The 24,460-nt window shown below is 44.1% G+C and overlaps 1 protein-coding gene across 4 annotated transcripts in view; it reads left to right on the top strand.

Moving 5' to 3' along the window:
* The window catches only part of Tyn (trynity), an 89,485-nt gene that overhangs the window by 39,805 nt on the left and 25,220 nt on the right, over positions 1 to 24,460 (top strand). Inside the window, exon 1 of one of the 4 annotated variants that reach the window (XM_071789665.1) lies at positions 6,591 to 6,869. The exons of the other annotated variants lie outside the window; for them this stretch is intronic. The gene's annotated coding sequence lies outside the window, so the exon portion shown is untranslated. Of the gene's footprint in view, positions 1 to 6,590; positions 6,870 to 24,460 lie in introns of those variants that run through there. 4 annotated transcript variants of the gene reach the window in all.

Genomic DNA, 24,460 nt, shown 5'->3' with positions numbered 1-24,460 from the left:
TTATTTTAATTTTATTATTTTTTTAGTACCTGCACCTATTTATTTAATCGATTCCGGAAAATTACTTGTTGTAGGATTCCATTCCAAGATTCTAAACAAAAATATGGCGATGGTAAAAAGCTATAATAATTTTGAAAAAAAATATTTTGTTTTTTTTAAAGTACCTTCCATCTATTTTATTAGTTCGAAAAAATTACTTGTAGAATACCGTCTCAAAAGTTTACAAAAAAATATGGCAATGGTACAAAAAGCATATCATAAATTAAAAAAATAAAAACCAATATTTTATTTTTTTAAACTTCCGCCTACCTATTTTATTGGTTCGAAAAAATTATTTGTTGTAGAATACTATCCCAAAATTCTACATAAAATATATGGCGATCGTACCAAAAGCATATCATATTTTAAAAAAATAAAAAAAATATTTTATTTTTTAAAAGTACCGCCTACCTATTTTATTACTTCCAAAAAATTATGTCTGATAGGAAACTACGCCAAGATTCTAGAAAAATTTTTTCGTAATTGTACAAGAAAGATATCGGAACTAAAAAAAATCAAGAACATTTATTTATTTTTTAAATCAATGTTTCTGTCATCAGAAACTTTTCCCAAATTTTCCACAAATGTGTCTCAATGATATCTACAACATATTAAAATTTCATCAAAATCGGTTAAGCCGATCAAAAGATATGAATTATTTTCGAAATTTTTATTTTTATTTTTTACACCAAAACGGCTAATATTTGACTAAATTGTAAGTGACACTGATAGCAATCAAAGCAAAAAAAATGAGCATAATCCGTGTAGGGGCACATTGACCCTTCTTATCCGGCTACGGCCTTTAGTTAGTTCGAGCTCTTCTTGTTGGTCGTAGATGCTGGGAATAAACGTCAAGAAGTTCCTTCCAAGTTTTGCTAATTACAAACAAACTAAACGCGTTGGATTACAGTATTACTATTCAGTCTAAATATAACATATATTATTTAGACGGCATTTTTGAACTAATATCTAACTTGCACTCCTGATAACGTCTATCTCGAATTTGAGTTATATCATTTCCGATAGCGTTAAGCTACATCGGTGTTCGCCGGTAAGAAGTAGCAACATAAATTGAAAAGATGGCGATAAGAACCGGATAAGTGGACGCCATGTAATAACGAGATTATATTTGTGTAACTATATCTGAGACATTACGAGTGAATCCCGCGTGCATATAGAGTGCGTGCGTATTTGAGGATTAAAGCTCTCTCTCGCGGATCGCCAGAACCGTGACTGAATGGTCTTGCCGTTTCTTCTGACACTCTCCGCTTCCTCGACGTTGCACGTCGAGGCCGCGTAACGAACGATCGAGCGAATCAAATGTGTTACCCGGAGAGTTCTACAACAATGGTGTAACGTCCCGATCTTAACGAGCGTGGCCGGGATCGGCTGTTGCACTCGCGCTACGATGCACCCGCTCAAGGTGACGCGCTTCGCAAGTATTACAGTTTTTTGCCGTAACACGTCTGTAATGACTCCGGTGCGGCGTGACGAGAAGAGCGCGTCTTTAATATCTTTTAACGCTAACAACGCGTAAACAATGTTTCGTTTCTAAAGCGGATATATACGCGCGAGGAAGGGCACGTAACGCAACGGCCTAGTTCTAACATTCTCGTAATTACGCAGCATCGTATAAATTATCCGAGGATCGGGAAACCTCGTATGGTGAGGGTCGCTTAATCGCGCAAGGTGTGGTCGCTTAATCACGCAATGTAGGACGATGCAGGACGCGACGTGGCAGACAAATGATCGTAAAATCTCGAGGGGCACCACAGTTAGGCAGTTGACCTCCCGTAATAACCCCCGCGGTCGCCACACGTTCCTTTCATGACCCCCGCACGCCCGATCAGCCGCATTTTCCACGCCCACGCACACGGGGCCGCGTGCGCGGCAAGCTCGTAAAAGTAGCCAAACGCCACAGTTAGACGCCTCGGCCGGCCGATCATCGTCGGCGAATAACTTCGCACGATCGACACCTCGGCGAGGGTTACACGATGCTGAGAAAGACGTAACACGACCGCCTGATCCCTTTCGCCGAAGTAAATGCGCGTAACACTTTCGCGCGGGATATAATGGTCGCGTGCAGGTAAACGCGTCTGCATCCATACGGCCGTCTTGAGGATGCATTTATACAATGAGCTATTAATATAGTTTATCGTGCGGGCCGAAGAATCTTGCACGCCACCGTACGAGTATCGAGGAATAAAATTATTTCAAGTCCCTGTACAAGAAAGAGAGAGCAAATATTATTTACGGTAATTTTCAAGAAAATTCTCCGAGTGTTATTCCTTTGGAATACCTACCGTCTGACCCAGAACTCGTCCTGCGATTCTTTGACACGGATCTTACGCGGTTGTAAATATGTACAGGAAGCCACAAATTCAAGAACTATGCAAGGTGCTTTCGTCAGATTTTGTAAAAGGGTAATTTCAGCTACGCTCTAGCGGTCGTAGTTTCTTGCCCATTCGAGTCAAACGCCCCTACGACAAACTACGCATTCATTATATCGTTAACAATAGTGTTATACATCTTCCTTGTACCGTTGCAATATTTATGGCGTAAGCTCGCGAAAACGGTAGTCGTAGTTTATTGCATCCCGCAGTTCCGTCGCGATTCCACGCTCCTCTTCGGCATTCGTCCGACCGTACGTGGGGCTAAAACCGCGCGGAAGTTTTACGATCGCGCGGCTCGCGAAAATTGTAGTAGAAGCTCGACAGGCGTGTCTTGCCTTCGCGTCGCCAAAACGCGCCAAGGTAATACCTATTATTATCGCAAACGAAAGGCTTAGGCAAATGGGCGAATCTCGCGCAAGGTGATCCACATTGGCGCATTCACGTCGCTTAAATGTTAAAAGAAATAAAAGCGGATCTGCGGCGCGCACGTCGGTCGCCGCGCCGCGTCTGAACGCGGAAACGGGTGCACGCATTTTAGAGCGGGACTAGCAAACCATAAAACTCTACAGTTAGACACCTAACTTGATTTATAGGAACGCCCATTTGCATAGTACCACATGGACACCGCCGCTAATGCGCGCGTTAGATCACCGAGCATAAAATTCTACAGTTAGCCACTTAGACTGGCCAACCTCGCTGATTTCGGTTGTCCGTATGTTATACGGTTCTCTTCATGGTATTCATGGTCTTCATGGTCGGTGCCCGCGTTGGTGACCGTATAACTCGTCCTAGGTTGCGCGATCGTCTAGTTGTGCCATCAAGACGATATAATATACATTATCAAAAATCTTTGTTAAATTTATTATTTTTGCGTTAAATTTTCTAGTTGATTTTCTAATTAAAGTATATTGAAATTAATTCTTCAGACTCTAAACGTAACGATAAGATTTTGTAAATTACTTTTGGTAATATGCTCCTTCCTGATTCAAGTACATCTCGGGTATGATCTTCGTTGAGAATCACCGGGGAGACTCGTTAGCGAAGAGAGCCGAGAGCACGAATATCCGAGAAGAAGAGAAAGGGAATAATACGAAAATCACTACCAGGAAGGGATCGGCCGTAAAGGGATCCTGCCTCTAATGGTTACACAGTCAGCACAGCGTCTACTATTATATACCTAGGCTAAGGAGAAAAGAGTCAAGATAGAACAAAACAGAGAAGAGACAATCAGGATCTTCTAAGCTAGAAGGGACGGGGAGAAGGAGGAGACAAGCGAAGAGTAGTGTAGAGTAAGACGCGCGAAACAGAGACTCGTTGAATAATCAACGATGGTAGCTATCCAAGGTTAGCGGTAACCCTCGGTTAAACCTCGGCTACGTGCTCTTCGTCATTGCTCGGTAACCCGATTTGTTCCCGACGAAAGTGCCATTCACTTCTTTCCGTGGGAGTGCGTTTACCTCTCTTTTTATGAATGATCAACTTTACACAGAGATCCAGATGGTGGAAGATTCACGTTACTTTTATTTCGCAGGCTTATCCCGTGCCCGCGATATATATTTCTCCGGCGCGGAATAAAAAGTGAATTGATATTCGTACGTTTCGTGAGATCTTCTCTTAAATCCGCGTCATTAGCCTTCCGTCCTGCTTAGGCAATTAGAATGGTGTCTCGGTGAATATGGTGGCCGACCTCCCGTGGAAACGTATGATGAACTCTCGCGTTTCCCTCGGAGAGATTTTCCTTTGACAATTCCCGCGCAAGTCGGTAACGATCCTTGCGTGTGTATAACGACTGGTATTAAAGCGAGAATCTTCAATTTGCTCCTCGAGTTTTTCTTAGAAAAAAAGAATTCTGTGGGCAACGGGGTAACGAGTCTGCGCAATATTGTACACAGGGGGTTTTCTTGCGCTCTTTACGACTCTTAACAACATCCTCAAAGCGCGCCGCTCCGCAATATAGCCACGAGACTATATTTAGGCTTCGTCAAACGCATCATAATTTAATCGCGCGTTCAATTAATCGATATGTAAGTGAAAATTATCCAATATGCATATACATGCGAGCATGCACATACATGAGCGTTATTTTCGTTGAAACATAACGAGAAGGCCATCTCTTTCGATTTCATTGCGGAGACTGGAACTTGCATCTTTTACGTGCGCTCTCTAAGATAAGACGATTGCATCGTCGTGGAAAGCTAACGAGGTTTCAGTTTCAACTAAATTTCCCCAGGTTTAATCTTAATCTTAATCGATTATTAATTTTAATCTTAATCGCAATATTGAGCAATAATATGTGGCATAATTTTACGGCTGTATTAGCGGCGAGCGCTCTTCCTCAGATTGGTACCAGTCTTCACATTGCAGTTATTTCGAGCATGAAATCGACCGCTTTTAACAGCGAGTTCGTCTCGAATGGTCGCGGGACGCGGTGAAGCGACGCGATACGACGCTTCCTTTTATTCGTAAAAATCGATCCCTTGCGTTATTAACATCGTTCACGATGTTCGCAACTCTTACAGCGATATAAATATTTGGTTAACAATCGGCTCGTATGCCTAACGATCGAAGTGATGTGCGTTCCGGTGGAATCAGATAGGCTGCTCGACGACGGCTCGTAAATTCAAATCGTTCCGCCATTAATCGGACCAGTGGCATAAGCGAGACAATCTGCTGACAAAGGACGAGCTGAATCTCGACATCTAAATATATAACACGGCCACTCTCTTTTTATAAAAATAAATTATGTGTTCCATGAACAACCAGTGTTTAAAATTATATTTAAAAATTCTAATAATGTATTTTATGAGAATAAATACATATTCGATGTATAGATCATAAAAGGGATAGATTTATAAAGTAAAGCTTGAAATAAATTTGAAGACAATTTCTTAAGGAGTTGTATATTTTCTTGACAGATCAAGGTGCCACATAGCCTAGAGTTCGTAAAGTTTGTTAGCAAAAAATTACGTCGACCCCGAGACTCGGAGAGAAAGGATTGTTATTTCGGCCGACATTCCATCGCGTCAGAGCCTATTGACTCCTTCGCACCGCTCAAGTTCGTGGATAACAGTTTCACGGCTGACGGTCCGTGACTGCCATTACGTTTACGGTGCCGCGTAGATGCAGAAGTTACGAGGCATCTCTCTCTCTCTTTCTCTCTTCTTTCTCGTGACGTCTCGCAAAAATCGTCGGCCGCACTCCGCGTACCTATACTATCGTGAACTCTCTGCGTCGCTCTTTAGCTCTCAGCCTGAAATTATACGTTTGCTGCACCGTCGGTGGCCTATACCGAGCCACCGTTTACCTTTATTTAGCGTTGGGTTTACATTAATGCGAATCGTATTGCATTTACTTGCGTGTCGCGATCGGAAGTAATATACAGTCTAAGCTACTCGTCGCATTAAACGTCGCGTTAACGAACAATAAAATGTTATTATCATAATTATGCACGCTAAGCGCCGTATGGCTGATTGGTATATCATTTACGGTGTCGTTCAAGTTTTCTGAAAATTGTCTCCCGTGGTGCGTAGCCATTGCGATGCGAAGAACGTTCTAATTGCGACTCTCTTTAATTAAATGCAAATAGAAACGAACGAGGATAATAATTCTCAGGTTTAGTTTATTTAATTTTCCTTTATTATATATATATTGAAAACATGTTAAGAACAGTTTATCGTTATTTGTCATTGTTTTATAATTAAAAATCAGCTTTTTCTTATTTGTGTCACACTTCCGAGCTGTTATTACACTTAATTTATATTCGGTCGAAGTGAGACGGATCAGATTTTTCTTTCCTCGCGTATCGGTCGACTGATAGCACGATCGAGGAGACCTCAAACGCGGAGCGGGACAGAAAGAGAGGGAAAAACGGTAAAATGTCACTGTTCCCTAATTACACCGGGTAACTAGCCGGGCTGTAGGAAGAGAGAAACGCATGGAAACATCGCGGCTCCGCGGAGGCAGTCGATCCCCCAGGATGGAGTCTCGGTACCGCTAGATCCGCGGGCCAATCCGCGGACGCCTTTAACCAGCGTTCTCCAATCGTTCTCCAGTTATAGCCGGCAAGCAGCCGCGACCCACCACTCGACCTACTCGGTTTATAAAGTCAGGCGGATGCGCTGCCTCGAAGACAGAGCCGTGCCGACAGTCCAGCCAACAGGAGCGTCGTTTTTTTTCCTCACGTCGATCGGACGGCAAGTGCTCGAGAGTCGCGTGTGATCGGCCCGGTGTCGAAAAATCTTGGCGGAGAGATCACCATCGAATTACGTCGATATCTCCGCCACCCTCGAGAGACAGAGATTTTTCGGGTTTGACAAAGTTCGAAGGAAAGAAGAAAAAAAATAAACCGGTACCAGTGATTATAGAACTATCGAGTGATTAGAGACCGGGGTGAACCTAGGATCTGGGATCGCGGTATCAGTGGATAAGCCGGCTAAGGTACGTGGGATTTTGGTGTTAACACTGGTGCTAACACTGGTGCGAAAAGTGTCGCGTTTGTTCGCGCGCGAACAGCGGAAGGCACGGCCGACAGGGTACCTCGACGTGATAAAAAGTGTCAACGACCAAACAGGTTCGTTGGGTGCGGAGACGCCTGCGGATAGAAGGATCGCTTCACGATTCCGCAAGATATCGAGAAGTAAGATATATCTCGCGTGGGGAAACGTGCAGAAGTTCATGGCGAAGGTCCTCCTCGGCGGTGCCTTAGGTGAACGTTCGTCGAGAGTCGATCGACCTCGAATCGCGCGATGGCAGCGTACCGATAAGTCCCCGTAACAGTGAGGATTTTATTTTTACAGTGCTCCGGAAAAAAGAGGAGATGGAAATATGATAATTCGACGAAAATAGGATTGGCCTTTCGAAGTAATATTGGATGTAAATTTTGTTTCTGAATAATAACTGAAATGAATCTTATGAATCTTATCTATATAAGTTCCTCGTCGATCGCCGGCACTTCTCGCGGCCGCCATTCCCACGATGAGAGCCTCGGTTCAAAGTCAGGGCCGTAGCTGTTGAGCAACCGCGTCGGTTAGAGCACGCGGACGTTACAAAAGCGCACATGAGCTACGCGTCCCGAGAGAAGGTGTCGTGTCTCTCAAGGATGAGATGATTAATTCCCTTGTATACCGCCAAGAGAGATGCACCCTATCGCGGGCCTCGTATATCTCAATAATAACGCAATGCTGAAATCTCTCTTAACCCTCGATAACGCGCGCGCCGTATTAGTCGATTTCGTGGATATATCTTAGAGAAAAGAAATACCGCTAATTTTTATTGGTATATCCTCATGTAGGCGTCTACAAGATGTGGTTGTGCGTTGCGACCACAACGCTTCAAAGGGTTATTGTTACATACCAACGGCATATGTACGCGAGTACAGTTTCTTTAAAATGCGAGACGAGAGTGTGCGGAGGCAGAGCTGAGGGCGCGAAAACGAAACTCATTTCTCTTAAGCGGCGTGTGACGCGTACGCGCCGCTCGATTCTCGGTCTCGTTCACGGGCGTTGATTTGCTTCGCGCGTTCATGGATTACCCCTGCACTCGCGTAACGAATGGGAGAGAGAGCTCGATGCCGCGAATGGAATAGCCCTTCAAGGTCAAAGAGATTATTCTTAGTTGGACGCGAGAAAATGGACGCCTATAACAAAGACTTTTTCATGCCGCAATCCGATCATTTTTACGTTTGAACTTTGTCTGTGATCTATTCAACATTTTTCAATGATTTTTCAAACTTTACAGTCTAAGAAAGTTGTACTTGCCTGTAAAATGTGTGCATAGCTCAGCGAGAAAGCATTGTTTTAAAAAGAACGAGCGAGATAAGCGTCCAATTTCGTGTATTCGTTCTACGTGTCCCGAATATTCATGCTGGTACCTCTGGTTGGTCGTTCGTGTACCCAGTCCATCGACCTCCAACTTTTGTGAGTCAGAAGTTAGACACTTGTTTGCGGAATCGATAATGTTATATTTTTGAAATAAACTTCGAAAAGAATGTTAAATTTATTTTTTTAAATTTTGTAAGGCTCGCGATTGAGAAAGTAAAACGTATGAATAAATTATTCTTATTCAGATATTACAACTGGATATTGTAACGGTAAATTAAAATCTGTTCGGATATTCTATATGACTATTTATTTGCTGAGCAATTGTGTCGCAAGAATCTCATCGCCAGCTGTACCCTCAACGACGCGGCAGTTCTCGATTCGGAGAGTTCAACGCCAGGGAAGCGTAACGTCTTCCGATTCTCTCCGCGCTACTGAGAGATTATTCCACGAAATTTATGAATCATCGTTTCTGGAAGTAGTACAGCTCTTTTTAATGTCATCTATATATATAGTATCTTTTAACGAGAGCAGTCTCTTATAATTTTAAATACGGGTGTACACTTCATATTTATTTCATTTTTTCCGTTTAATATTTGCCAAAGGAATACCAGGATATAAAAGCGACATTTCTCATAACACGCAGGTTCAACATTTAGTACCTTCAAAGTAGTTGTAATGTTTGCCCAGGAATCACACACGTAGGGTTCGATGAATTATGCAGACGTTTATGTTACACGTGTGCGAGCGACGTGACGAGAGTATCGAAATTCTGTCTGCTTTGCACCCTTCGGTTGCACTCCGTGCAAGGAAAGAAATTACGACATTTCCTGTTGCTTAGCTTCAGTTAATAGTGCAGTTAATTGGGATGTCTTGTATTGTGCTATTAAAATTAACAAGACCTATTGCTTGTGCCCATTTTTATTTCTTTATACAATTCATTATGTAGTACGTAATAGATTTTATGATAGGTAAAATATATTCAGCAGAGAAGAAACAATTTTATTGGAACGATCTAAAGTTGAAATTTTATATACAATAGAATCATGTGTGAACCCCTAAGCCATATATGTATAATTATAAATTTATTCTCATTATGCAGCTTTATCTAGCTACAACTACTTATGAAATGTGCTTTAATTACTTACGAAATGAGTTTTAATTATCCACGTGTATGTATCGCAGCTTGCACGATCTTGATTAAATCTCGGAACAGATGAAAATTGCTAGACACATTTTCCAACGATATAGTCTCGTTACGCATAGCAATTTTGATCGCGCACCACATTCGCCTCTCTCACGTTTTGCTGTCAGGTTAACGTCAAATACTTTGCAAGTTTCTGATTTAAAACCGCTATTATGCTGATAATTACTAGGTCTACTAATGAGTATCTTCTTATAACGCATGTTTTTTTTTTTATATAATTTAGATCCTAGTGACTCCAACCGTAAAATTCAGCAGGGCTTAACTACACAGCGCAAAATATCACGAAATTAAAAATGGGCGATGATAAAAGATAAATTTCTAGTTGTATTCACTAATTTATATTCCTGTCTATGTACAAAAATCTGTGTCTGACACTGTTCAGATTTTTATCAATAGACTTTTCTAAACACAGTGTGCAAACAATATTTTTTTTATTATTATAACATATTTTATATATATAAATTAATCCACTTTGTTCTTCGATTATTACCGTAGCGCATTTTACGATATTTCGCAATCCATCTTATTGATACTTACGTCTTAACCATCTTTCGCATTCTCCCCCACATTTTTTCGCTACCGTATGCTTATTAGTGCATCTCAATTTACTCCGGTTATTACGTTTGCTCCGCGATCTCGTGGGGCATATAACGTCTTTAGAAAACCCCATTTGCGCACGATTGGCCGTATAGCGTTCGGTTTTATTGGCCGACTGCCCCGAATGATTCCCTGCAATTCCGTCATGTTGAACCGAACGACCTTCGCGTAGAGTGTGTGCCCGAGCGAATACGAGCTACTCGATCATTGGCATCTCGTATCTCGGGGTTTCTCGGAATTACCCTATACCTCCACCCCGTAGGGCAGAGCCCATATCAAAATCCCATTAGCGTACACGAGATCGCGACAATAGACAATTTAAACGAGGAAAGGGAGGATCCCGGATAAAAGTGCTTCGTCCCCAGGTGCAAAATCACCGCGGCGTGACCGGCTCGAGCTCTTCTCTTCTCCTCGTCATCATCGTCGTCGTTCGACGTCACCTTCGATCAGAGCGCCAACCAGGACGATCGGTTTTTGCCTTATCGCCGCGGCGAGATTCACGGCGTTGGACCTGAGTAAGAGAGACGAGAGATATCTCTTTAATCCCGGCGCGTAACATTTCTTTCGCACTTTGATGACGCTCGCAAATGGGATTTTTCTTTATAAATTTTACGATGAGTCGACGTATCTAACGAAGTTGCATCTTTATGGAGTGATACCGACTCGGGGAGGAAACATTATTCTTGCGATTAAAGATGAAGGATGTCGTTACGCCGGTAATGAGACCGGATTTAAACGAAAGGGAATGGGATGCGCGCGACGTAATGAATTTTCCCGCGACATTTGCTACCGTTTTATTTGCGTATCGATTTTTAAATATCAAACAGCACGACGGGAAGAAATAATATTCGCAAGTGAAGTATACGGAAATGCACACATAAACGCGACAATAATAATCTAAAAATCGCCGCGTCCGCAAATGTCCGGAGGCCATTACGGACGCGTTCGCAGCTGCGACCACGCGAGTTTAATTTCGAGGCTTAGCTGCGCTTAAAGTTTATTTGCACAAATGGTCTACCTCGTCAGGAGGGATTTCGCTCGGTCGGGCCGCTGAAAACGTCGCGGGTATATCTGAGGGGCGCGATAAGAACGGTTTCTCGCGCGGCGCGCATCCCGAGTGCCGAGTGTGTTTTTCGTTCCTCTCCTCTGCTACCTTTGTTTTCCTTTTTCCCTGACGTCGCGTTGCAAACGCGACCTGCCCCACTATCTCGCGCGCTCGAGCGACGGAGGATCTCGCAGGCGCCGCCTGGCCGTTGACCCCGAGCTGCCAACGGCCCTGACCAAGACTCCGTTTAACTCGCACGCTCCTACCATCTCCATCGCCATCGCCACTGCTCTCGTGCAAATAGACCGATACGCGCCCGAGTATACGCCGTATGCGTGAATTCGCATGGATCTTCCCCGATGGAGTCGAGCTGGAAAAGAAGTCTCAATGCCGCGATTCATCTGTAGCGTGATCGCGGCGATTCCAAACTCTCGTTAAAAAAGACGACTTTGCGTTATCGGCGAAAGGAAATCGCCGTTTACTGCTTGCTACATCTTGTTACATCTTGAAGAAGAGATATCCTGTCTTATTAAGGAAATTATAGGTATGCGCGTCTTTCTTTATTCGCGGCGAGATTTTTGAGATCAAAAATACGAAACACACACGTGGCGTGTTTCGTATTTTTTATTTGCTTGACAAAGACGAGAGGGATCGCTTTCTCACACGTGCTCTCCCGTCGTATACCGGCCACTCTCTTACCGTGCACGAAGCGAGTGGAGGAATGGGACCAATAACCGTAAAAAGAAGCTACCCAGAAGATACCACGGGGTGTTCGAACAGGTTGTATCCTCCGTTGACTACCCGTTTCTATGCAGGTGCTCGTCCATCTGGCTCTGCAGGAAGTATCGCATAGACGTAGCTTGAAATTAACTCCCCGCAGTGGCACGCGAAACGATATCGGGAATAATAAAGTATCGGGGAATGATCGCCATACGTTTCCGGACGAGCAATTCCGACGGAAGCGTATGGACCGATAACAGAATTCAATTTACCGCGATAATCTCAGGTATGTGTGTGTGTGTGTGTGTGTGTGTTACTTTTACCGAAACGTATATATGGGAGACCTCGATTTTCCGTGTGACGAGAGCATCATCAGGATTCCGCAGATTACAACTTTAACCGCGGTCTACATCGGCGTATGGAAATTGGACGGATCCGCGATGACTGCGATCCATATATTTCTCTGCCTACTTCTATTTACATAAAAATTCTCAATCCCGGAGACAATCGTTGACACTCGAGACAATCGCTAATCTTGCACCGTTAATCTCAATCGGCTTAGACGCTTGTTCACGTTCCCCGACGTCGCGAAGGCAAATATGTCACCTGTCCGGGATGATACATCGCGCGGCTCGGTCCGGGCTCGCCGGCTTTTTCTAAAGAATGAACATAACGGTCGTTGCGCTTGCAAATGAATTCGCAAGTGAATTCCCATCCGCGAACAATAACGCGCGGCGCGCAACGTATAATCGCCGGGATCGTGGAGCTAACATGGTGTGAGCGCATGCCCGCCATTCGAGGGGCATACCATGGTGTCGGGTCAAGGCTCCCGTACGCGCGAACGCGCGTAAGACGGGTGCGTAAAGGGCGAACGAACCTGCGGAGAACGGCGACGACAGTTCGACGCTCGTTATTAAAGCGCTTAGCACGTTTCAGAGCTCACTTCCTGGCGATACTCGCAACGCGACGCATTGCGCGCGCGCTCGCGTGTATTTCTCGTTATAGAATTCACTCGGACCGTAATAATTTCGTCTTATCTCCGACGCGTTGCTCCGCCGATGCGCGCGTTTTCGCTTGAATACTAATTGCCGGCCGCGCGTTTAAAACTAACGCTGCGCGGCTGTTCCGTGCGCTACGCCGCGGTTAAACGCGCGCGCGCGCGAGCAAAGTGCGATTCGACGTTGGCGCTGAAAACGGAAGCGGATACGCACGAGAACGCTTTGGCAGACGTTGTGACTTTCTTTGGCGAGTCGTCGTCACGAATATTCGCAGAATTACTTGCCGGCTAAAACGCGAAACGCTAATTTATCCGGCTAATTTATCCGGCTATTTCTTCGCTATTCATATTATTCTTGAAACGAATTACTTTACGCGTAACTCTTAAAACTCCTCCGTGTCCATTGTCCATATCTCCGGTGTTACGGTGCTCTATCGCTCCACCAGTCTGTAAAATGTCTGCCCCGCACACAGGTAAACACAAAATCACGTACATACACACGCGCGCGCGTAAGATGCATATGGCATACCGCGCAGCCGGTGGAGACGTCATTTGGTCGACTCGCTAAAGGAACTAATCGCCTCTTCGTGGTGGATAATAAACCGTGCTAGTGGGTCATCAATATCGAATCCTCGCTCGCTCGGGGCTATTAGGCGGACACGTAATAATCAGTGGGCCCCGTACGCCGCGCGCAGGATCAGGTCGTGCAATCTGGAAAGCCAGGCGCAACGTGCCTGGCTACACGGCATGGCACAAGGCACAAGAGGCGCCGATCGAAACGTGCGCTTTGCAAATTGATCGATTAACGGTACGGAGGAACGAAACACGGCGTGAAAGGGGGTCATCGACGCGACGCCGTGGTGGTGAAGATATATTATCGGGACGCGTGAAACGGGCGCGCGACAGCGCGAAAGGAATTTCTTGTTCCAAATAGTTCGTTCGGCTCGATCGATTTTCTAGGGCTACCAATAAAGATGACACGGCGTTAAAAACAGATCAACATTCGCATTCTCGAGAATATAGAGACGTCACGCGGGAAACGAATGGGGGAGAAACGTATATCCGGGAAATGTTGTTAAATTAACTAATACGCGCTGACGGCCGCGACAGAGGAGCCATAAATTCTCAGCGAACCTCGCTCGCTTGCGAATCCCGATATCTAAAATGATTCGCGATATAAAGTCTGCGTTTACGGCTCGTCGACGATAATCGATTCCGGCAGCTGCGGACATGCGCGCGAATCACGTTACGCGAACCGACTACCATCAGGCCGGTGTGATAAAGGACACCCGATATGCCGGATCGGTTCGATGACACCGGAAAAGTGGAATAATCCCGCTCGCCGGTTATAAACCGGCGCGAATATCGGTGTTATTTATATTGCATGTCTTTGACCCGGTTAGACGGCAATCTCGCGAGGAGTTTCCAGCCGAATGACTGCCCGCACACACACATACACGCGCGTTCATCCGTTTGTGCTTAGCGGTCCTCTGAGACCACAGAATCTTTCCTCCATCTCGAATCACGCGAGTCGCGTTCGACTCGACGGAACTGGTCGTCCCTCGTCACCGTCACCGTCGCGTCGTCACGATTTAGCTCATCCGCCGCGCGACCCAGCTGGAGGAATTCCGCCGCGTCTTATTGATAACTCGAGATGTCGGACGCGCGACATATAGGTACTCGGCATTCCTGTCCTAGCGAGAATAATGAACGCGGAAGATATGGAGGAACAGTTGGGCGTTGTGAATAGATTACGGAGACTCTCAGTCGGTGACAAAGACGATTCGCGCTCGAACGCTGAAATGATGGTCTCTCGGAACGACCGCAAATATCGATTCAGCCTCTTGATCGCCGCCCCGATCGCCGATATTCGAGCAACTTTGATGCGGAAGCGCCCCGGGGCAACCGGTATTTCGAAAGAACTCGCGAGTGGCGTCTGCGGCGCTTATTTTGCATATATTTATCTCGAATGTTTCCGCAAGAGAGAAAGAATATGACTGATCTGTAGTCATTTAAGTTTAATAAACCCCATAGATCTCAGTTTAATATTTTGTTGACACTTGCGTATCATATACATTCACTATAATATTAAGTTAAATTCGTAGTGTCAAATTATACTCAATTTGAGTCATTTTTAATCAGTCTTATTGAGGAGGAGCAGTGGCAACAGCTTCTCCTCAATATGTCGTTAATTTAATTAAAACAATGTTAATTTATTCCTAATTTCCTAAAAGATGTGTGTTATAGTACGATTAAATTGATTTTAATTTTGTAATTGTGTGTTTCTAGCTTTGGTTGAGACTGCGTTTTAAGTTTAAAAGTAATGGCTCGTGGTTTGCTAAGGCGAAGAATTGCACATAAAAATTTATTCTAATAATATTATTAGACATCCAAGATCTAGTCCTGACCGTTTAATGATAATTTTCTTAATTTGAATGTTAATTTAATTAAATGGAGTTAAAATAATACTATTTTGTGTTAAAATAAATTTTGACATATACATGGTAGTTAAAAGTAACAAAATGTTATTCAACTCAAGGTATTTTATTATTGATTTAAATTTCATTCTTTAATATTTAATATTTAATAGTGTTTATACACACGTTTTTGTGAACGCTAGTGCAACACATATTTAAGAAAACAAGTGGAAGCGAGATATAGAATAGGTACTTAATTTTAGAATAATAAGAGGAACAAGAATAGGATTAAGAATCAGTTATGTCAGATTTAGTTATGTATTTCACACATATAAATATGAAGTAAGATAGCGAAAGTTAAAGCTCATTTTTTATTTATAAATCTTAATTAAAAAGGAAAAAAGTATTTTGGATGCAAACGAGACCAGCGAAGCGTCGGCAAACACGTCGACGTTGTAAATGTAGTGAATTATGGTATGATTAAGCTTCATATTGGATCTTTAAAATTACGTTTTCGAAATTTGATACCGTTACCTTATATGAAAATTCATGCAGGGATTCTTTATATTTGATATCTCTCTTATCTGTATAAATAATGAGCCCGCGAATTTCAATTAGAAAATTGCGTCGGCTTCATCGAGCATTCGCGTCACGTCTAACTAGATTTTATTGAAACGGTGACTCATTGCCGTTTCATTTTCTAACTCCGACCATAGCAAGTAGTTTAATTTAAAACTTCAATTTGCCGTGAGACGAACGCTTCGCGTTACTCGATATCCGCGCTGATAATCGCGGCGTGGCTCGTGATGTTACTCGATTATAGCGGCTACACATACGATTGTTCAAATCAGATAACAAAGATCAAAATAACGGGAGAAGTGGTCTTAGATAACCAGCACAATTCATGCTGATCCACGATCAAATTGCGGCGCGCGAGCCGCACTAAACGGTAATTCGGACTTTCTCTTCGAGTCTCTTCGAGAGACGAGAGTTTGCGCAACCGAGAGAATGTAAAAGCCACAGCGTCTTCTCGAGCGTCATTTTCGACACGTCGTGCGAGTTAACGGCTTTAGGATCCGCGTTAAGTAGCGTTATTGCGCGCGCAGGGGCGATGCCATCCGAGATAACACGTTGCACCGTGTATGCAGGAGGCTGAGTGAGAAATATCCCATTCTCCCGGAATTTGTGGCACGGCCAACGGTATATCTCTGCGCGCGCTGAGCAAAGAGAGAATATCCCCGAATCTCTCTCTCCATTCGGGGGCGGTATTTGCGCGAGACTTACGCTCCTCTATCTCGTAACTCGCGGGCTTCGACACGCGCGTATATCGCCCGGTTGAATCCAGACATCGCGCGGGTTCGGCATAATGAAAGAGCTATATCCGAAGAAGAAGAAGAAGAAGAGGAGTAGAAATGCCGAGTTGTATAAGCGTATGTAAACGTGTCACGTGTATGTTTTATGTGCAATACCTTGCAGATGGTAACTCGCGAAAACGGAGATATATACGCCGCTATATCTCGGGGACGAACCATATGGCGGTATACGTATATGGATTGTCGAGGATTTTTTATTTCGCTGAACGCTCTATTGAAAATTGTCCTTATTTCCACCGTGGTTTCGTAAGTCCACTTAGCCCAATTAATAACACGCATTCGTCTTGAATTGCGCGCACGGTCTCTTATAATGGAAATTCTGTTATCTGACCCGGCGTGCCTCTATTATCCCGACGAATGGAGCTTTACTGTATTTCTCGTGATGAGCGGTGTCCGTATGAGCTGCATTCAGATCATCAGTCGTTCGTGCGCGGTCACGAATGATGCGCGTAACGAACGGCGGACAGACAAAGGAACGAGAACGGGCGCGATGGAAAGCAAACAGCGGCACACGACTCCGCCACGGCACCGACGCGCGACGTTGGTGCATGGAGATATCTGCGCCGGGGCCCTCTCCGAGTTTGTGGATCGCGCAACGGTAACCGCTCCGTCTTCGATTCCTCGCTGTTGCATTCGAAGACCGTTACGCTCCTCCAATCAGTCGTCACCGTTGGAGGTCCACACGGCTCGTCGATTCTTGCTTTACTTTCCGGACGAATCCGTAGCGCGTTATACTTACCCGCGAGACGGTTGTTCCGTTTGCCGGAAACTGTGCTTTATCCTCGGATTAAGACGGACGTCGAATGTAGACACTAGTCTAATGAGTTTATTGCAAACAGCAATTACCGCCGCGTTTAACGGGACGTCCGCGTCTAACGAGCGTATACGTCCGATCGAGACAGGTTTCGGCCCCGATTAAAATACGCGTCCATTACGAAACCGATATAAACCGTTTGCTCTTAATCCCGTATTTGCTCTTAATGCGTATCGGTTGAATTAAAACTTCCCGAGAGAGATTCCCCCCCAACGAGAAAACGTATACACCGTTATAGTCGCAATCGCAATCTCTCCGTTGATTTCCGCGGGAGTTAGTGTAATTCCGCATCGCGCTCGAGCGCGTTGTAATGGACAGCTGACGAATGAGATATTCTGCAGATCGTGCCTCGCGATAGCGCCGGCTGCATTCAGCCATCACTTTCAATTAAATTATGCTCGTCCCCTCGCCAAAAAAAATTCAAGAATTAAGCGCGCGCAAACGCGTCGAGCGTTGGCGTGTAAAAAGCATTTCGCGCGAGTAATTCAATCGAATTGACACGTTTTTTTTTCGCGTGCCGGTCGGTTTACGTCCGCGGAGTGCTTCCTGGACGGGAATCGCCCCGAGGATAAAAACCGCTCGTTTCAATCCACTCCAATTAGCATCATCATCGATACGACGAGCGGGCGACCATTTTAGTCCCTCATCTCGAAGAGGCAGAAACCGCTAGTCACGATTTTAATGGTAATGTCCGCGAGAGTCTCGTTATTCCAGCTGTTGGAACGACAGGACGAGGGGGGCCATCTCTCTGGTAATCCCGCGCACGCGAGTCCGTAGTCCTCATTCCGAATGATATCGTCACAGTTGGACGCCAATTTAGTGACGCGCGAGATTGCGACATCGCGAGACGTCGAAACCCGTGACGAGTCAGAGAGAGAGGGAGAGATGTCGCAACGGGATGACACGAAATTTCGTGGTCCGGAAACCTAGACGATCTGCAAAACGCATCGAATAGGATGTAAGATCGCCGTAATTTGCGTATAGATTTTATCGCCCCTAAATTGAGCGAGGGTCCGGTTAATGAGGGATCGCGGCTCATAACGAGCACGAGAACGGCTTTTTATCGCTTCCTCCATTCGCCGTGAATCCTCGAAATGCAGTTTCGGCCGTACGGCGCGATTATCGCTCGTGAGATACATTTTGCACGGCCACGGCGCTTCCTGCTTCACATGACGATCCCACCGCCGCACCGCCGTCTTAATAGAACTCCAACGACCTTGTTCTTCATGCCCCTTTAGGAGGATCGTTACGCGCCGCTACATATCGCATTAGACTTCCCGGTGAAACGGAACTCTTGCGAGATCCGCAAAAGAATGCTATAGCCGGCGAAAGACCGCTTGACTCTTCGAATTGATGGGCGAATTTAGAAAACGCGATACATATTAGTTAGCGTAACAGCTGTCGGTAATAAATAAATTACCGCAGATCGTTTTCATCGGTAATACGGTATCCGGATCGATTAATCATTTTTAATCCCGCAATCATCGCGAACAGTTATCTTGAAGTATGTTGCCATTTAAAAAGAATGATATCTGCGCGACACACGCGAGTCCACTTATTCACGTGTATACGCGGTCGAGCTGGATCCGCTGATATTTACATAGTGCACGAACAGCATCATTAAGTAATTAATTCAAATCGCGGGTTGTCGAGCGAACGAGAAGATTAAAGGAAATCGACTCGCGGCGAGCGGGGGGACGGTCGAACGGTGACGCGCTCGAATTTACTGATACGACCGCGGTCGATGACGTCCAACGATCACGATGTTGGCAAAACACTCTGTCGTTTTGCAGCCGTCGTCGGAGTGGACGACCGGGTTTAGCTAAGTCCACTTTAACGGCGATCCACTCGAGGCGCTTACCAACTTCCTGGATGTTTCGCGGCGAGCTTCCTGGTCTGGATTCCAGGGCGGTGGTGGAACGTTGAAATATAAATAAATATATGGGCGCGGCATCTCTCTCCCAGGTCTTTCCCAGGTTGATACGTGATAATCCGACGCGAAATTGCCGGGGCGAGGAGTAATACGAGGTAAACATGCGTGATCTTTTGCGTTACGCGTGAACGCCGACTGAGCTCGCATCGCTCGCCGAGTAGTACTATATTACAACTCTCCAGCTTTTATTAAATTAATTAACCGTCACTGATTCTTACTATATCGTTTATTTATACACGGAAAAAAATGATATTGTATCGGCAGCATCAGTGTAATCGAGATGAAATCTATTGATGCAACATTAATATTAATGAACAAAAACATTAGATACACAGTAAAAAATCGTGCGTCTAAATGTTAAAATTTTCTTATGTTACCAAGATTTGACTATTATTTCAATGTAAAATTAACATACAACAGCTATGTTATTATTTTCGTAACATTTTTATGTGTTATATTAATGTCAACGTGATAACTTAACACTTTATGTATGTCATTTAGAAATTGAATATTATTTTGAGTTCTTTTAACATAATTATTTCAAAAAATCAACACGCCTTAAAGTTATTTTAACATAAACAAAAGTTAAAGTAAATCTTCAAATAATCGTAAACTTTGACATACAAAATAATCAAATTCGCTACAATCAAATGTTCAAAACAACATTTCTCTTAAAAGTTGAAATAACTATCGTTTATTCAAATATGTTATGTCGACATTTTTTACAAGTTATTTTAACATTATACTTAAAGTTAAAAGAACAAATATAAATGTAAAATATAGTGTCAATAAATTAACATTTCTAATTTGTCAACAAGTAACACACGATGAATGAGTTATTTTAACTCAAAATTTAGAGTGAACTTTCTGGGACATTTGAAAAATGTTACGATTAACATTTTATTTTTTACTGTGTAGTTGTTTTAATAATTTAATTATTTGGAAAAATAATATCCAATTGAATTAACTATTTATGTTTGTGGCAGCTCGTGACGTCGCCGTTTAATTGAAACCACTTCTTTTTTTTTTTAATTGAACAGCATTTTTTTTCGTGTATGCATGTACGTTACGCGCGCACTTCTCGATTGTATTTGACAAGTGCCGAGTCGCAACTCACGATACGGTTTCAGGGGGGAAAAAAACAGGTTTCTTCAAAATCATTAAACATTGTTTGCGTTTCGCAATATTAATATTCCGTTATATTAAATATGACAATATTTATAAAAATAAACGTTAATAACGCGCACTGTTAATGCAGACAAAAAATGTAGATCGCTCAACTGATATCGTGCTCAATGCCGGGAGCATTTCGTAATTTACGTTTACGTACCGAGACCGTTACGTCATTTCCGTGATGAGTTTTACGCCGTGATCAGCGATTTAACGCAGCAGGTGGGCCATCGCTGAGAATCGGCGATCTGGATTCCGCGCACAATGTATATGTAGGTAACTGTAAGTCGTAACTGCGGAAAGCGAACAATCGGTGCTACGTTTAACGCGACTTTAACGACGACAACGCCCCAACCGGTGGTTAAGGTTTCCTGAGAATCGCGCAGGGATCCATTGTTTCACCGCGGCAGCTCCGCGCACCGACGAGACGAGATAATGAATTTGATGAGCGCGTATCTTTTTTAAATTGTACAGATCCGCGTCTCTCAAAAATTCGCGCGATTATATTCGTACGTGCGTTACTGTAGAAATTTATCTTGAAAAAATTTGCGGGATTTCTCTCCTGTGATTTATATCGTCTTATTGGTCGGCAACATTCAGGACCCTTCCCTTCGACGCCGCGGGCCTCCCGAAGGTTTAGGCATTTTTCAATTTCTTTTTCTTCGCCTCTCGCTTCGTATCGTCCGCCCGTCGGCTTCAGGCCTCTTTATCTTCTCTCTCCCTTATTACTTATAATTCTTATTTTCATTAGCTACGAGGGACGATAGACCCCCAACATCGAAGGGTATAATTTAAGGACGATTGAATTTGTAGAACACAGGTCGTTGTGCGTGCTGCGTGTTGCGAAAATATTTTTTCTCATGCGTTCTGTCGGTAAATTATTTCTTGTCGCCCGCATGTGTTCTAACACGGTGCGAATTTTTTTTTCGCTAAATTCCGCAAAATTAAAAGTTGTGAATTATAAGTAAATATGAATCATGATTAATGTACGACAACTGCTCGCCGCTGCGTAACATTAATTATTATTTCGAGTGTTATCTAAATATATTCGATTACTTAAATGCTCGAAGTCACGAATATTATCCAGGTATTTTCGAAACAGCTAGTAACATAGTGCCTTTATTATTTAACCGAGAGATTATTTAAGATTCGACGAAATTAAAATATAACAAAAGATTCTGGAAAAAATATTGCTTTTCACATTTCCTACGAAAGATAAAAATTATAAGGGTTTGTATAAAAATAGTATAAAAAATATGAAATATTACAATCTCTCCATCTCCAACTTGGAGCATCTCAATTTCTTAGAGCGAGTTGTATCGACTGTTGCACTCGACCTTTCAATTACACTTAAGATAATGATAATTTCAAACCGACAAGAACTTCCTCGACGGTTACATTCGTTGCATTCTACCATCGCATGTTATCGAGTTCACGCATGAATTCCATAACAAGCGTTGACCATAAAAGCGCCGATAGCGCAGTACGTGAAACGACCGTAAACGTTGGTAGAGCCTGTGGTGAAGCTTTCTACAAAAAAATTATCCAATCCCGTTAAATCCGTGCACGTACTCTCGATTCCGCCTTTCCATTTTTTTTCCCTTTATTAATAAATTGAGCACAGACGGGATTTTTATATGAAAACTTATACATGAAAACTGAAGAGGATCTGCTTTCACATTTCTTGCGACGCATGATTGTTATATTGTATCTCGAACAATCTGCGATTCTAGAGATTCTATAGAAAAAAATCCAATTAGCACATACGTACACGCGAACCTCTCGGGAAGGATTGATCGAGAGGAATGGCAGACCGTTCCGTCCTAGCCCGACCGTCCCGTATCAACGTCTGCTCTTAGCCACCAAGCACGTCTGCGATTAAATAAGCATAGCGACGTAATAGCTACCTTCGCGAGTCACGATATACTTGCGCGTGACGGCACGTCAGTCACACCGGAATTCTCATCGTAGAATGATTCATTAATTGCCGGGTTATTTTGCATTCAGGGTGATATGCATCGAGGAGATGATCGTCGACACTTTTGACAGGTCTCATCGCGTATTGCTTCCCAGATTGGCACACCGCACGAACGGGAGATCTTTCTCTCAGCCGCTTAACATATTTCACGGTGTTATTTGCCGATGAGATAAAACGAGGACGATTATTTATTTCTCTTGAACTTTTTTTTCGTTCAAGCATTAATACCTCGAATAAAACAACTTTTCACGTACGTAAGTGCTATTTTATGGGTCAACTCACTGTGTGTTTTGCGCGACAAAAATAACTCCGCCGACGGCGTTATACGTCATTGCTAATTTTCGTAAAAAAAAAAAAAAAAAACAAGCGTCGCGGCGATTTAGCGACAGGCGTAACGCGCCTCGATACGCGATGTTCCGCCTCGGAATGCGATTCGGCATAATCCGATAATTCGTTACAAGACGAGACAAAAAAGGGACACTTTGCGCCGCAAGTCGCAGTCACGAAGCTTATAGTTACATCTGGACGACGGTTCCGGAATCGGAATTTTTTCGACGTCAAAAGCCGCAGAAAGTTGTGACTGCGCGAGAAGTCTCGTCGCGATGAACCGTTCTCCGTAACCACCGAGTGGGCGGACAAAGTGTGGGAGGAGGAGGAGAAGGAGGAGAGTTAAGTAAAGAAAGAAAAAAAAACCGATCCGAAGGAGAAAGAGGCGCTCGCGCGCGGGTCTACCGTTTTTCCTCCTCCTTTTCGCGGCGGTCTCTTGCGTAACGGTACCCTCCGCGCGCTTCGTGAGTCGAGGAGGCGAAATCTGACGTTCGAAAACTCACAAGTCGCGCTGGAGGTCGTTGATTAATTGTCCGGGTGAACACCCAGCCGTCACAAGAGGAGAGGGAGCGCCGCTTTGGGCCGACCATTTCGGCCCTTTGCCGTATAGTATACCGTTACGATCTCTCGCACTGGGACGCCTCGCGATCTTCTTGTTTCCGTCGAGACCCGTAAATAAGGGCCGGTAATTTGTATCTCCCGTGCGCGGTCTTCATTCAGTCCCTTAAGAAACGGCAGTTAGCGGGGATGACTTCTGCAGAGCGTCCGTGATGTCCGTAGGCAATTCGCGTGACTGGTGATTATTCACAAGTAATTATTCATAGAGAACGCAAGTGGCGTTAAGCCAATTATCGAGCGTAGCAATACGGTATAGGTATAGAAAAATCGGAGCGTCGCTCTCGATGAAATGCGGTTCACGCCCGTGAACCGCTATACCTTAAGAAAGCGTTACTTAGGTATGTCGTTAGTCGTACGAGGGGCTGTCAGGCGAGAGGTACGGAGGTACGGCGCGGTCATCTTTGCGGATTGATTGCACGGCTATTGCCGAGCGAGTGTATACCGCGCGGCCGCGCATCCGTCCGCGTCCGTCTTGGGAAATATATATGGCCCTAGATTGCTTTTAATCCACCTTTTTTCGCCGGTATACGTTGCCTCCTGATGGCCGGTGTAACGTTTATACACCGCGTGTGAGATATACACATACCGTAAGAGCATCCGGCATGGTTGCTACGGGCAAAGAGGTAGGGTGCAGTACGTAGCAGGCGCCGTTCTCACGAAAGTACAGAGGGATCTTGCTTACTTTAATTTACCGCAGGCGGTTATTAGTTCTGACAAGGGAATAGCCCATTAAGGTAATTAGAATAGCACTCCAATAATTACGTAATTGGACAATTCGAGTAATATGATACTTATGATAGTAATTCGAAATCAAGAAACCCCCTCCGATACATCGTGATTTAATAATAATCGAAAGAAAAAAAAGACGGAGAATTTATTGAGGCAATCGGAAGGTCGCCAAGAGCGAACATCTGGCGCTTTCGTTTTATTACTGCCTTTTTTATCTATTAGCTAAAACTGTACATACCTTCTGTCTCGAGAGTGATGGAATTAATCCATCATTACCTGCGAATTAT

This window comes from Temnothorax longispinosus, chromosome 10 (genome assembly GCF_030848805.1).
Source record: "Temnothorax longispinosus isolate EJ_2023e chromosome 10, Tlon_JGU_v1, whole genome shotgun sequence".
NCBI classification, from domain to species: Eukaryota; Metazoa; Arthropoda; class Insecta; order Hymenoptera; family Formicidae; genus Temnothorax; species Temnothorax longispinosus.
Note: the sequence above shows the minus strand (reverse complement) of the source record. Positions and strands in the feature narration are given on the sequence as shown.